Source organism: Amblyomma maculatum, chromosome 10, assembly GCF_055883805.1.
Source record: "Amblyomma maculatum isolate TAMU_Amacu chromosome 10, ASM5588380v1, whole genome shotgun sequence".
Classification (NCBI taxonomy): domain Eukaryota; kingdom Metazoa; phylum Arthropoda; class Arachnida; order Ixodida; family Ixodidae; genus Amblyomma; species Amblyomma maculatum.
In genome coordinates, this window is record NC_139353.1 from 100,748,386 (window position 1) to 100,761,136 (window position 12,751).

The 12,751-nt window shown below is 49.1% G+C and overlaps 1 pseudogene; it reads right to left on the reverse strand.

Moving 5' to 3' along the window:
* Nucleotides 1-264: 264 nt before the first annotated feature.
* Nucleotides 265-12,751, reverse strand: part of LOC146177137 (uncharacterized) — a 29,366-nt pseudogene continuing 16,879 nt past the window's right edge.

Genomic DNA, 12,751 nt, shown 5'->3' on the forward strand with positions numbered 1-12,751 from the left:
GCGAGTAGTAGAGACTTTCTGGATGTAATTGACTACACTTCTGCTTATGGAGGGCATAAATGCATATTGTGAATTATGTCTAGGAGGTGGGGCTAAAGAAGTACCATCTGCTTCTGACGAGGCCTTCCCTCCAAACTTGCGCACCTGACAAAAATCACAAGGATGCTTATGTATCTTTGATACAATTATATATGTGCACCATACAAAAATGAAATGTAATATATTGAAACATTTTAACAAGACCTTTAATCCAACATGTGCTGTCTATAAATGCAACACTTTCCGACACAGAGGCTTACGCGAAAGTTTTAGAATACTTTCCAGGGAGCTATTCCCGTCTCCTGCCCAGTTGGCAAGGAGTGGCCTCAACATTTTCTTGACAAAAACAGCACAAAATTCTTAACGGTGTTGCGGGTATACGCAGTCTTTGCTCAACTGCAGAGGGCAGTTCTTGAGGTGAGGAAGCACGGCGTCCGAAAGAAGTCTGGAAATGCGTGTACAACAATGAAGTTCTGCTGACATAAGGGCCTTCTCGACAAAGGTGCCGACAAGCTTGCACAGCCACACGGCTTCAGGGCGCGCATAACTAAGACCTCCTTGGTCAAGGCCAGACATAAACTTGTATGCTCCATCGCGTGAAGGCTTTCCTTTAAGCAGCAGCTTGCACTCAGGGCACGTCACCTGAAAAAGTAATCACGTGCGGAATTTATCATGTCTTAGTTTAAAAAGGAATATGCTCACCTTTCGTTCGCAAACGAAGACCAGGTACCTAACCAAGTAAGTGAGCGGCGCGAACTCAATTTCTGAAGGTACTTCGTCGTACTTCATGACGTGCTGAATTTTCCAAACCACAGCCAGCGCGTTTTCTGTAATTACTAGATTTTTCGCTTCGCAGGTTGCATTTGCAGATCTTAGTGCCACTTGAGACTCTGAGCTGAACGGTGCATTTCCATACTTGGCAGCCTCCAAAATGCCTACCTGCAAATTAATATTTGCACTCTTTCGTGAAAAGAAATAAAGAAACATAATAGAGGACCATGAATGAGTTTGGCTGCAATATATGAAACTTCCCTTGAGAAACTTTTCCGCCGTGAAAACAGCTGTTATGGCATCTACTCGGTCGTTGCTGCCGTTCAATTGGCGGAAGCAACTGAACAGAGACTCATAAGGATCTCTGTTAAATGGCCGGGTGAGTACGTACTTGAAGCTAAAAAAAAAGATTTAATTAGGGACACTATTTTGGTGCCATGGACTAAACGGCTGCAGTTAAATCAAGTTTAATAAAATTTATGCTTAACCGAGATCGGTCAGCAGATACTCGACCACAGTGACTGTTGACCTCGTCGTCATGACAGTGGCTTCATACGTCTCCTTCGCGAGGAACTTCGCCCGAGATTCTGCACTTCGCACTTTGATGTATTCGAGGAAGCTGATAAACTCGACTTCAAGCCAGGTGAGCCGATCGTCGTCTGCTTTGACAAATGGTGTTTGCCTTGATTTCCAAGTGGAGATGTAGTGGAGACCATACCATATACTTATTGAATTCATAAGTGTGATGGTCGATCCACAGTGCCTGAATTCTGATGCTGTTTCGTGGCAGTCGGGATGCTCCTGAAGGTATTCCAAGGTGCTGATTACGGCAGGAGAAAATATTAATGTAGCGCGGCATACTTTCATTTTCTCTAGATTGTTTGGCTGCACGTGAGCCCGACTTAGAAGTCGCACTGGCGTCACCAACAGGTGCTCCTGAATTTCGTAGAGCGTATTGAGAAAAAAACCACCTCTAATGGGCTCTACCCCATCAAACATCTCTCTCTCTAGGAGGTTGGTTCTGAGATTCGTGATGAGATGACTAGGGTCAAATGAGAAGAGGAGAGGCTCACATTCGCGTACTGGATGAGGAACAACAGGTTTCAAAGTGTTGTCATCGGACATGTCACGGGATATCGCGGTGTTGGTCTGGTGGTTGTCGGTAACAACACGAACAATGCGGAATCCAGCTTCTGCAACCGCCTTGATTACATCCAGCGTCAGAGTGAGCAGCTGGTCATGTTTGATATTTCTTGTAAAAAAGTAACCGACCGGAATAACATAGGGTGTGGACAGCCCCCTTACTACGAAGCAAAGGAGTCTGGTGGCTACTTCAGCGGCACCTTTTCTTGACTCGCACACATTATCGACCAGCCCAAATATTTTGTCTACCTGACGATCATAAATTACTTTTTGTTGGATCGACATTTCGTCAATTATTAAGCTGCACTATGGTTCCTTTTCTGAATTCAGAACTTCCCTCTCTACGTGCAGTCACTCTTTGATAAGGCTCGTGACTCCAGACTCTCCTGCAGACGACCCAACGAATTTCTGCAGTGTGCTTCGGCATGCTAATTTAAGAAGCTGTCTTCCGCGCACATAATCATATCCTTTAGTGGATGTTGCTTTCCACAACACGCATTCTCTCAGTGTTGGCTCTTCCCATGTTGGTCTTACTTTCTCGAAGTTCATGACCTCTTCCAAGACAAATTTCGCGATCTTATCACCATCTGCTGCAACTTTGGACATGTTCATTGCAGCCTGCACAGCTCGATCAGCTTCATAACGCTTCAGTAGTTGGTGGACTTCGTCGTGACTTGCTTGTAACTTTTTCAGTCGCTCATTAGGTCTTCGGGATTGCATTTCAAAGCGATGAGTTCTTTTTTTAGTATCGTCGAAAAAGGCTGTCAAATCTAATGACGCCTGACATTCTTCATCTTTACACACCTTTATTTGGCGTACTTCTATAGTCAAGCACTCGTCCGAAGCAGGGCTTTCTTCTACACCTGACTGGACTAGCAAGCTTTCACTCCCGCCGTGTTCAGCACTAGACTCTGATTGCACAAATTCCTGCTCCGCAAACGTACCGCTCGTCCGAGATGTGAGAGCGGGAGATTGCGCACGAGAAAGCGTTCTCCGCTTTTTTGAAGTCACCGGCTGCTTGTATGAGGGTGTCACGAAATCGGCGCATATTTTCATCAATCCGGTATGGCGCGAGGCCCGCGCGGCGTCGAGTGCAAAAGCATGGAGAGAAAAGCCTCCTTCCCCGCGCGGGAGAGAGCGTAGCTTTGTACGCGTTGCCGTCACCCTCTTTCCCATTGCCCGGAGAGGACGGTGGTTCATCGAACTGGAATACGCCAGAAAATTCCAGAATCTTCTATGGGACCTAGCCAATGACGACGCGTGGCTCGAAGGGAGGAGAAGAGAGAGCTATAACCAGCGAAGCTAAGTGTGTGTGTGCGCTAGCTTTGACGCGTGCTAACAAACAGACGCGGCGCGCCCTATTTAAAGCGACCGCGCCGCTTGTTGAGCCAGACAGTTCGTCAGTGTTTGCGACGTGTTCGCCTGTGCTTCGGCTGGACTCCCGGGGATCACTCGCTGCTGGCAAGCCCACGGACCTGCAAGGGAGCGGCGCTCGTCTCGTATGGCGGCCACATCGTGACTCTTGAGGCGTCGGACTGCAACAGTGCCCGGTGAACAATTTGGTGTTTGTTTATGTAACTCTCTCGTGTTTGATTTGTTGGAAAGCCTCTGTTTTATTGAGTCATTCTGTAGTTGCACGCTTAGTGTTTGTATTCTGTGAACCTCTCGTCTGTGTATTTCAAGTGATCTTGTGTATTCCTTTGTATCGTCTCTTGCTGTGTATAAATTGTGTTTTGTTTGTTACTTCTGACTCCGATCCTTACTCTGGTTTGAACCGGCGACCGCTGGGCACCAAACGACCACCCCCTTCTGTCACTACAAGGTAGTTGAATTCCGGCTGAGCTTGCCACGCAAGTCGAGGGCATCTCCTTTGCGACCGGAACAGCTACCCCCCCCCCCCTCACTCTAAGCGTGTCTGGGAGTGTGCGCACCATTAAGGATGCATCGTTATTAATCCCCCCATAACTATTAACGGGTGACATTTATTCTGGCGTCCGCGACAGGACGTTTGGTGCACTCAAGCTCAGAGGACGGAGAACGAGTTAGAAGAGTTTACGAAGAGGTCGTAAACTGTGCAGCAGAGCGATAGCGAGAGGTTGTGCCGCGCGGAAGCGTTTAGGCGACGTTCGCTAAGCAGACTTAAGGCTACACCCAAACAGTTCGCGCTTCAGAGATGAATCTGAAAGAGTTGATTGAGGCTGGCACCCAGCTGGGGTTGTCCGGTGCCGAACTGCGCAAATGGGTGAGCCAGAGAGAAAAAGAAGAGAGAGAGCGGAGGAGGAACGAGAGAGGGCTCGAAAGAGAGCGGAGGAGGAACGAGAGAGGGCTCGAAAGGAAGCCGAGAAGGAACGAGAGAGGGCTCGAAAGGAAGCCGAGAAAGAACGAGAGAGGGCTCGAAAGGAAGCCGAGGAAGAAAGAGAGAAGGCTCGAAAGGAGCGGGAAGAGGAATTTCAGCGAGAAAAGGAATTACTGACTATGAAACTTCAGCTCCAAAACTCAAGGCACAACAGCGGTTTAGCTGAAGTGCATAGCTCCAGTGAAGGACAGCAGCTTGCGGATAGACGCAAGTAAATTGATTCCGAAATACGACGAGAGAAGAGACGATCTCGACGCGTTCCTCTTGCGTTTCGAAAGGATCGCCATAAATGCAAATTGGACAGACAGTGAATGTGCTACCATCTTGAGCACATGCCTCAGCGGCGAAGCATTAAGTGTGTTTGGAAGACTTCCTCCTGAGGGTGCAGGCAGCTATAACAAAGTGAAAGCTGCATTACTTAAAAGGTTTAGATTTACGTCGGATGGGTTTCGTGAGAAGTTCAGGACTGGAAAACCTATGGACGGTGAAACGGCAACACAGTAAGTTGGACGATTGAGTCATTATTTTGACCGCTGGACAGAACTCTCAAAAATTGAACTAGAGTATGGCGCACTTCGCAAACTACTAATCAAGGAACAATTCCTGAATAGCTGTCACCCTGGTCTGTCGCTTTATCTAAAAGAAAGAAAAGCGCATACATTGGACAATATGATGGATCTTGCAGACCAATATTTGGAAGCCCAGGGAGGCGAAAATTTGAGCAGGAATCAAATTCTGAAACCCCTCAAAAGCCCGAATTCCGGCAGACAAAACCTAGCGTAAAGTCACCTCCGAGGTGCTATCCCTGCGGACAACGAGGCCATTATGCACCTAACTGCCGCAAACTGGCAACCAACGACCCATCCACGTGTTGGAAATGCGGACAGAAGGGGCACAAAGTGATGTAGCGATGTCGTGTCCCGACACTGACAAGGCAGCTCCGCAGGCAGCATGCGCGAGGACTCTGACAGAGTCGGAATATCGCCTGGAGGAAGAAGATGCCGATGGCTTTGTTGAGCTTAAGAACGGCAGGAAAGTCCGCGTGGTGCACCGCCTAGAGGAGGAGGAAGCAGAGAAGGTGGTTAATCGGAAGAAGGACAAGAAAATCCGGGGGGTGAACGCCGTAGTACATGCACAACCTGGATCTGCGTGGAATCGGATGCCGGTTTCGAGGGGAAAGATAAAAGGAAAATCAGTTTCTGTGCTGAGCTACAGGTAGCAGGGCCGTACTTATTAAACGCAGTTTGATTCATGAGAATGATCTAACAGGCGAGAAATGCCCTGTGAGGCTAATTGACGGCTCAATTCAATTGCTACCTGAGGCAAAATTGGAAGTGCAGACGCCATACTATTCTGGAAAACTGACAGCCCTGTGCATGGAACGCCCTATCTACGATTTGGTGTTGGGAAATATCAAGGGCGCAACATTTCCCGAAGATCCTGATCAAAGTCCCGCGCCTGCGCGCTGCAAGGAATCTAACAAGAAAAGGGCAAGGCCATGAGAAGCCGGAAGAAAAGCCCCGAGAAAAGAATAAACAAAAGGAAGCACCTCAGGAGGAAACCGAAAAGAAAGAGACGACTCAGGGAATTAAGCCAGGAATGCCTAGGTCGTCGTTGATGCAGGTAGCCTCAGTAAACGTGAAGGCCCTTCGCGGGCCGCGTTGCAATCCCGCAGTGCACAGGGGTGTGGGCGCAGCAACGGCCCGTCCCAGGCACTCTCTTGCCGCCGGGGCGGAGCGAGAGCGCGCACGTTGGCACCCGAAAGATGGTGAACTATGCCCTGGCAGGACGAGGCCAGAGGAAACTCTGGTGGAGGAGAATAATTGTCACCCGTTAATAATTATGGGGGGATTATTAACGATGCACCCTTAACGGTGCGCACACTCCCAGGCACGCTTAGAGTGAGTGGGGGTAGCTGTTCCGGTCGCAAAGGAGATGCCCTCGACCTGCGTGGCAAGCTCAGCCGGAATTCAACTACCTTGTACTGACAGAAGGGGGTGGTCGTTTGATGCCCAGCGGTCGCCGGTTCAAACCAGAGTAAGGATCGGAGTCAGAAGTAACAAATAAAACACAATTTATGCACAGCAAGAGACGATACAAAGGAATACACAAGATCACTTGAAATGCACAGACGACAGGTTCACAGAATACAAACGCTAAGCATGCAACTACAGAATGATTCAATAAAACAGAGGCTTTCCAACAGATCAAACACGAGAGAGTTACATAAACAAACACCAAACTGTTCACCGGGCACTGTTGCAGTCCGACGCTTCAAGAGTCACGATGTGGCCGCCATACGAGACGAGCGCCGCTCCCTTGCAGGTCCGTGGGCTTGCCAGCAGCGAGTGATCCCCGGGAGTCCAGCCGAAGCACAGGCGAACACGTCGCAAACACTGACGAACTGTCTGACTCAACAAGTGGCGCGGTCGCTTTAAATGGGGCGCGCCGCGTCTGTTTGTTAGCACGCGTCAAAGCTAGCGCACACACACACTTAGCTTCGCTGGTTATAGCTCTCTCCTGTCCTCCCTTCGAGCCGCGCGTCGTCATTGGCTAGGTCCCATATAAGATTCTGGAATTTTCTGGCGTATTCCAGTCCGATGTACCACCGTCCTCCCCGGGCAATGGGAAAGAGGGTGACGGCAACGCGTACAAAGCTACGCGCTCTCCCGCGCGGGGAAATAGGCTTTTCTCTCCATGCTTTTGCACGCGACGCCGCGCGGGCCTCGCGCCGTACCGGCTTGATGAAAATGTGCTCCGATTTTGTGACAGAGGGATAGAAGGCAACTGTGTCGGAACCGCTGCCAGCCTGAGCAACTTACGTTTCGTTCCTTCGCTATAGTGGTCCTTATTGAAATGCAGTGAGCACACAACAGCTCTGGAGCTCGGTTGCCACTGGCTGCCCTTTTCACTACCTTGCCGCGAGATGTTGCGTAGCCACTCCTCCCGGAAGTTTGCATAGACGGTATTTCAGGGTAACAAAGCTCCGGGTTTCTTGCAGCATTTGATAGGCAGCGCGGCACACAACACTTCTTAGGCATTTTCGGAAGCTCCTTACATAATCTGGCAAAAAAATGTAGCTGACCCAATCACGGTCGGAGTACGTGCAACAGTGCTTACTGGGGAGCATTCTTTCGCTCGTCGAAGTCATAGACAAGGAACCCCATTTCCAACTCTTCGGATGTATGTATTGCGCAGCTTCGCTCGGATAAACAAGTTCGCAGTACCTGATTTTGACGCACGTCTATTTACGCAGTGAAGTTCAAGCAGGAACACTCAGAACACGCAAAAAAACACACACACTGCCGCAGATTTTCAGCCTCCCTCCGCGCCGGCTCCCCGGGAGCTTTCACCGATGCCATGCGCCCCTAGCGGCCGAAAGGGCAACCAGGCGCATCACACCATGGCCTCCGAGATCGCCTCAGCGGAAACACACGCGCGGGGGTAATCTCGGAGGCCATGATCACTCCCTCTCCTTTGTCCGCGCCGCGACTCGTCAGGCCGCACCCAAGGGAGATCGAGCGGCCATGGCACAGCACGCCTCTTCATTTCGCTTCCATCGAAACGCAACCGCCGAAGTCGGGTTCGAACCCGGGTGCTCCACTGCCTCGTTCCACGGATCGAGCGGCCGTGCTCGTGCGGACAAAAGAGAGAAATTAGAAAGGAAAGAGGGAAGAGGGAAGACGCACGCCGCAGCAGCGGTCGTCCACCACCTAAGCGGTGGCGAGTACAATGCGCATTACTCCCCTGATGGGGCTTGGGCAGATAGGTCACCGCCGCTTGCGGTGGGGGCTAGCCTGCCACCGAATTTTTTCTGTTGTAAGCCGTCATTGCACCCGCCACCGCTTCAGTGGTGGACGACAAGCTGTTGTTGCGACGCGCGTCTTTTCCTCTTCCTTTTCTTTCTTCTCTATTTTCTCTTCTGTCTGCACGAGGCAGCGGAGGTGGTAAGACGCCCGACTACTGTGCCGGACTCACGGGTTCGAACCCGACCTTGGCGGCTTCGTTTCGATGGAGGCGAAACGAAGAGGCGTCCGTGTGCTGTGCGATGTCAGCGCACGTTAAAGATCCCCAGGTAGTCGAAATTACTCCGTAGCTTTCCACTACGGCTCCTCTTTCCACTTTCACTCCCAACTTCCTCCCTTCCCTTAAGGAGCGGTTGAGGTGTCCACAGAAAACAAGTGAGACAGGTACCGCGCCTTTCCCTTCCTATAAATAAATCAGGCAGCGGAGGTGGCTCAGCTACAGAGCCAGTAGCAGGCCCGTGCATTTTCTTTTCCTTCTTCCTACAGCCACAAAAACACAATACAATGACGGCCTACAACAGAGAGAGAGAGAGAGAGAGCAGAACGTTTTATTTATTCCAGCGGATGACGAGGCTCCGGCTCTCCGTCACTTGGGATGGATGGCGGGTGCCCCGCCTCCGACGCAGGCCGGCAGACGTTGTTGGCTGGCGGCGTCCCAGGCCAGCTGGATCACGGCTAGCTGGAGCCCAGGGTCCGAGCAGCGTAGCATGGTCTCCCAGAGTTGCGGCGTTAGATTTAGACCCCTCCCGAGAGAAAAGGGGCAGTCCCAGAGGATGTGCTCGAGAGTCCCTCTCGAGTCACAGTTTGCACATAATTCTGATCCCAGGAGCGGGTGTAGGGATGTCCAAGTCTGAAGGCGACGCCAGGCTACAGCCTGCCTGCAATTTAGGGTAGGGGCTGGCGGAGCAGCCACCCGTCTACTGAGTCTATTATGCTGCAGAATTTCTGTGTAAGATTTGGCACGCTCTATGATCCCCGCTCTCTGCCGCCGGCTCGGTGATAGAGCCCTCGAGCCATGGCATGGGCGCATTCGTTGCCGGGAACGCCAGTGTGCGCTGGAGTCCAAATCAGCTGTATAGTTCGCGAGATTGGTGATTGGTGTAATATTCGAATTGCCTGGAGAGCAATCAACTCACGACTGTAATTTCGTATGGCAGTTTTGCTGTCGCAGATCACGAAACGCGCCTTTGTCTGGGCGTAGGCCAGAGCTAACGCCACTTCCTCAGCTGTCTCAGGAGATCTAGTTCTAAGGGTGACCGCGGTGATCGGTCTACCCGACCCATTCGTAACCGCTGCAACCATAATGGGGCTTGCCCCTCCGGCAGCATCTACAAAGGCTACTTCCTCCGGCGGCAAGCGGCTAAATTCCTTACTGAGCATTTGAGCTCTTTTTTCCCGATGCTCCGTATGGTGTTCGGATGCATATTTTTTGGCAGCGGAGGCATCCATAGCCTGTCCCGTACAGCCATGTCTATTTCAGAGTTTGTCTGAGCGACTCCTCAAGTGTCGATGCCCAGTTTTTCTAGAATGGATCTGCCTGCTGCGGTTAGGCGGAGCCGTTCTACCTGTGAAGTGCGCACCGATTCCGCGATCTCATCCCATGAGTTATGGATGCCCATTTGCAGGAGGCTAGCGGTGGAAGTACAGCGCGGGAGTCAAAGGGCTCTTTTAATACTTGTGCGGATGAGACTCTCTAATTTCTGTCGTTCTGCTGCCTTAAGGGGTAAGTATGGCGTAGAATAGCTGATTCCACTAATGATAAATGCCTGGATTATGCGCAGAAGATTCTTTCCCTTTAATACTCTGCCTTTACTCGAAACTCAGTGGATGAGGCTAACTGTTTGAGATACATGCCGCTCAATCCTCTTAATAGTTTCTCCATTGTAGCCATTATCTTGGAGAAGGAGACCTAGTATACCGATCTGCGATACCTGGGGAATTTGATGCCCTTGCAGCTAAATCTGTATGTCCACTTTACGCTCGTTCCGCAGGCACCGTGGATTGTAAATGAAGAGTTCTGATTTTTCCGGCGAGCATGTATGTCCACGTTCTGCTACAAACCGCACGATAGTGTACACCGCCTCTTGTAGCGTGTGTTCAATTACGGCAGCGCTACCCCGGCTGATCCATAGTGTAATGTTGTCAACATAAATATTAGAATTTAAATGAGGGTAACGTCGTAGTTCTGGTAATTTTGTCATTTGTTCGCCCACAACTTGAATACGCATCTTCCATTTGGTCACCCCACCAACATTACTTAATTCATTCCCTAGAGCGCGTACAAAATCGTGCCGCTCGTTTCATTTCTCGCAACTATTGCCGACATTCCAGTATAACTAACATTAGGCGTCGTTATCCCTTCCATCCTTAGAATCTCGCAGAACAATAGCACTTATCTGTCTCTTCCATAAAATTGTATATAGCCATCATTCCTTTACACTACCTCTCACAAAACCGGCCCGCACATCTCACCGATTGCATAATCACCTCAGTTTTAAACGCCTTTCGGGAAGAACCACTGCATTCAACTCACCAGCCCTGCCCCGTGCCATCATTTATTGGAATAGTCTTCCTGATAACATTGTTCACACTTCAGATTATGTTATTTTCAAAGAAAAAATAAGCAAAATTTTGTTCTGAAGTGTGCTGTTACGGAAGTGTGTTCTATAGTGTGCTTTCCAAATTTTGTTCTCTTTTCTTGTGTTTGCCATTGTATAATGTTAACGTTTTGAACATAACGATGTTAAAATAACCATCTTCTACATGCTTCTGTTTCGCACCCCAGTTATGTAACCCCCCCTCACATAATACTCCAACCGGAGCCCGTGAGGTATTTGAATAAATAAATAAATAAATAAATAAATAAATAAATAAATAAATAAATAAATAAATAAATAAATAAATAAATAAATAAATAAATTGCTACGTTGAAGAAAAGAGGCGAGAGTATCGAGCCCTGAGGAGTACCCCTTTGTTGTCTCGACCGCAACTGTATCGGGACGCATTTTTGATTATTTTAGAGAAGTTGTCGTGAGTGTGCGATTCCTGTCTGTTCGATTTTCTTATGAATATTTATCTTCTGTTAGCAGGAAGAAGCTGTACAAGGATTTGTGTGACGTAGTTCTTCCCATACCAATGTACAGGGCCTTATACAGTGGAGGACCAGGAAGCGACGTACTTGAGCGGGTGAAGGCGATGCAGGTGCCGTCAAATGCAAAAACGTTTTTCTTTATGTTACACACGGAAACACTGCCAGTAAAGATGTTCTTGGAACGGAAGAATTTATTTTTACCTTGGGGTTCGCATTGCTTAATTTGTAAATAGCCAGAAACTATAGACCACGTTTTCCTATTGTTGGGAAGGGGTATACTTTTGGGATATTTTACAAAGGACTTTAAAAAGAAATTTCCATTAGACTCGCATGGTATTAGGTGCTGCCAGTAGAGAATGAGGATGGGGTGCTATTTGACCTTATTATGCTAATGGCCCTCCACTGTATTTGTGGCTCGAGATTGGCAGGATACCATTGCGATCCTGACGCACGGCCAGCACGGATCTATTTTCGGGAAGGCATGAATAGATATACTGAAATTCAGAAACTTGCTCCTGAAGCTCCCGAGTCGCTCGGAAGGTTGGAGCCATTAGTGACCCTAAGAGAATTTTAGCATGACGACGCCACAACCCACGTGGCTGATTGTTGTATTAATGAATTCATTGTGCCCTGTAAGTGGTTTTGTGTATTGTGCCGACATCAGGCAATAAAGAAAAAAAAGGTACCCCTGCTGGCCAGAGGGAAAAGTGATGTGCTATCACCGAATTTAAAGCGGGCACTCGTCCACTCAAACGTTTTTGATATAGTTATACGTTTTTGTCCCTACATTCACTGCTGATAGGCCGTCCATGACTCCCTGGTGCGAGATATTATCAAATGCCTTCTTTAGATCGAGGCCAAGGATGGCTTTAGCATCTTTACTCTTGAACCGGATAATGCCATGTTCCAACTGGACCATGAGGCCCTGAGTCGAGAGATGAGAGCGGAAGCCTATCATTTCCCGCGGGAAAAGGTCGTGTCTCTCGATATATTTGGTGAGCCTGGTTAGGATAACAGGGTCTAGTAGCTTTCCCAAGCATGATGTTAGGGATATTGACCGTAAATTGTCTATCCGAAACGGTTTACCAGGCTCGGGTATGAGAATAATGTCAGCCGTTTTCCACTGCTGAGGTATTTCGCCTTTCTCCCAGCACTCCTGCATAAGCTGACTTAGTGCGGCTACCGATTGGTCATCTAGGTTTCGTAGTATTTTATTAGTGACACCATCTGCTCCCGGTGCCGTGTTGGTTCTAAGCCGAAGAATCTCTGCTCTCACTTCTTCCGTGATAATAGGGGCATCAAGATCATCATTGGCGTCCCCTAATGTTCTCTGGAAGGGGCCTCCTTCTTGTATCGCCAACATATAAGTCTTGTAACTGTCGAAAGAACTTCTCGTCATCTCCTGGAAAGGAGTGTCTAATCTTCATGAGGTTAGTGCCTACTTGAGCTTTCGAGCTCTCAGGGTCCAGAAGGTGACGAAGAAGTTCCCAGGTCTTAGGCATGGTCATATTATTCTCCATGTGTTCGCATCGATCCCCCCGGTAT